This window comes from Sinocyclocheilus anshuiensis, unplaced genomic scaffold, assembly GCF_001515605.1.
Source record: "Sinocyclocheilus anshuiensis isolate Anshui unplaced genomic scaffold, SAMN03320099.WGS_v1.1 scaffold187, whole genome shotgun sequence".
In the NCBI taxonomy this organism is placed as follows: Eukaryota; Metazoa; Chordata; class Actinopteri; order Cypriniformes; family Cyprinidae; genus Sinocyclocheilus; species Sinocyclocheilus anshuiensis.
Window position 1 is genome coordinate 22,978 of NW_015552537.1, and position 3,479 is coordinate 26,456.

A 3,479-nucleotide genomic window follows, 5' to 3' on the forward strand; every position below is an offset into this window, starting at 1 on the left:
CAGCTCTCATCGGTCTGAGCTGAACTGGAGATCCTGTGAGGGAAGCCGTGGGCCTTTCAGGAGTCAAATCCGTCATTTAGCTCCAATATGAGGAGACATTAACATTCTTCCCTGCAGAAGAGTTTATGATCAGTTTGAGATGTTTGAATACGTGCAACATTCATTCATTTATTTGTTTGTCCGTCCATCCGTCAGTCCATCTGTTTTATCTTACACCATATCAGCATCAAAGGCTATATTCATGTCAAACTCAAGAGTAATAAGTCATAAAACAGTATAACAACAACAACAAACAGTCTAAAAATAATAATACCAATACTTCACTAAATTGTGTACAATAATGCAATAATACTTCAATTAAAAAAAAGATTTGTTATTGTTAAATATATTAATTAATTACAATTATGCACACCATTTTAAATTGATAAATAAATAAATAATAATAAAAAGAACAAAATTTCCAGGAAGATTTTTTTATTTTTTTTTATGTCCATTAATATGCTTTCTAGTATTCTTGTGTGACCAATTCTAGATCTTGTATATACAGTCTGGCCATTTCTATTTTCAAAACAAAACCAATGAATAGATCTTTCATTTATATCTGAAATCACTTCATATATTTTGTCCTGGATACATGCATTTGCCACTTTTTGGAAATATATAACTTTAGTATGTGTTCAACACTAGATGGACATGGATTAGATGGACACTGAGCAACAAGGAACTTCAAGGTAAAAATCATGGTAATAATGTTCCTGCTGTCTGAAGATCTCTACACTGCATCTTAAAGGTCAGTTTTCCAAGAGTCTAGATAATAAAATTAAGCTAAACTTCATTACAAAATGAACAATAACAACGTGTTAATCATGAAAATGTTTAGTTAAATGAGTAATGAGTAATTGACGACGGGCCGTTGAAGTATTAGAAAATAATGCACAGCCGAGCTTGGGTTGTTCTTATCAAATCACTGCTTGGGTCATGTGTTTATTAGATGTTTTTGATCTAGACTAGACTATTCATCAGGTGTGAGTATCCACACTTTGTTATTGGTGATATGATATCATATTAAACGCATATGACATTCTTCCATGGAAGTTGTGGTCTGTTCCTCACTCAAAGCTTCATACAGTATTTATTTATTTATGCATTTAGCAGATATTTTTTTATCCAAAGAGACTTACAAAAGAGGAGCAAAAGCAATAACTTCAACTTACATTACAAAGCACTGATACTTTGATGGTGATTTTTTTAGTCGAATGACTCTCGTACAGTTTGAGAACAAGATGAGAATATATTAAGACATTGAATTATTGCTGACATATTCAATATTTCACACCAGCTGTGTGAACAAGCTCCTCTTTTCTTATAATCACCAGGTTCAGTCTTTAGGTTTCTGCAGCGTATAGCGGCCTCATTTGAGTAATAAAGACACAGTTTCAGGCCTCAGTAAGACTCCGAGTGGATAGTTCTTCAAGTGGAAAATGTGTTTGCTGAGGAGGGAGATTTTGGCTCTGGAGTGTGACTTATGTTGCCTTTTCTACTGTAATGTTACTGTAATAATAAGCAAACGCACCGCTGCACAAACACAGACTGCCATCCTTCAGAGTTTATGTGCATGTGACTTCTGTGACTTACAGCGAGGCATTATTACTGCTATTGTTCAAACTAGAAAAAAAACTCAAAACAAAGTATTCAAATGTATCACATAACTCATCCGCGACATGAATGACCTCTAAAGACACGCCGCTAGAGTTTTTATTTATTTTTTCTCTCTCCCCTTAATTGAATTTGTCTGGATTCTGTTTTAATGGTTAAATTAAATGTTAGTAATCAAAAAGCATGCCTGGTTAATTGAAAACATGTAACTATACATTTAAACAATTTATTAAAGGTTTAACAAACATTGCATTGTTATATTGTTATATTACATTACAGTGTTTTATTTTATCCCTTTTTTCTCTTTAAAGTTTTCTGGACTCCATTTTAATAGTTAAATTCAATTTAAGTAACCTAAAAGCATGAATAATTATTTTAAATTATGATACAATTTAACAACAATTCAATGTCCAATCAATTAAATACATAGAACTATAACTAACTAACTGACTAACTAACTAACTATTTATTTACTTACTTAAAGTAATAGGGCCTAATGTTTTATCATAAATGCTGTGTTGTCTGTTGTCTGTATAAATGTTTCTGGATTTATAATTTAATGCTAATTTATTTTCAAAAACAGTGGTATTCAAATAAAGGCTTAAAACATTAACAAATTAATTAATCAAAATGTAATAATTGTTTTTATTTTTGACAAATAATGTGCTGCACAACAGAGGTTTAGAATAAAAATTGAAATATGGAAGAATAATTACAGCATTAAAAATGAATAAAGTTGTAGTAGTAGTAGTAGTAGTAGTAGTAGTATTACACTGTATATTTCTGTCGCAATTTTTTCACATTGAACTGTACTTTTATTTTGGCGAGGTGTCGTGGAGATCTTTGAGTTTCTGTGTGTATCTGACAGTTTTTCTCACATGAAAGGCTGAAATGCAGGTAAAGTGACTCTCGGAGCAGCTCTGGAGATGAAGTTCGATAATAAACGTCATCAGAGTTTCTGTATGAGAGCGTGTTGACCGTTAGCTGTGGGACGACGATCCTAATGCACTAACGGTGCTGCTTCCAGTTCCCAGCTCTGATTTATTCTCCACATCAAAGCTACAGCAAAGAAACAGCATCGGAGAACAAGGATCGCAGCCGCTGTGAGCTGATTAGAGGATCAATAGTGAGTTCTGTCGGGTCATTGAGCGGCCCAGACGTGCCTGTTGTTCAAACGTCCAGATCTAGAGCCGGTGTCACTTCTCACGGCTATCGAGGAAAGCTTAAAGAGAGACCGAATCAAACATCTGATGTAAAACAGTCCTCTCAGGACTCCTCATTTCACTCAGGCCACTATCCAGGGCTAAAATCAGAACAGAACTAGCTTCTGAAATCATCGGAATGACTTTATCAGCACTGGCTGCTGTAGTTACGGTGGAGTGTATCATGCTCGCAGGCAAACCTTGAGCTGTCTGTCCCGCGCTGGCATATGAATGCTGAGATGATGAGGGTTCAGTCCTAAAGCTGCTGTAATTGGGGAAACACATTCAGGCCGTGATAAGGGACGTGGCCACAGAGGCTCTATCAGCTGTTAAACAGAGACGTGGTCTGCATGTGAGATTGATGATTAGTATTTGTGGCCTTGGGAACGCGGGTCGCCTGCGCCTGCGATAACTGGAACAGAGACATGGACGAACCCTAACCAGCAGGCATTTATTCCTGCATCCTCTCTGGCAAACAAACAGTCAGAATAAGCCACTGAGTCAGTGTAATCTGTGAGAAGTGGACAACAGCGAATCCCTCGTGACACAGCCTTAAGACTGAAGAGGAAAGCCAGATACAAGCTGCTACGACACACACACACACAGACTCTCTCTCACACA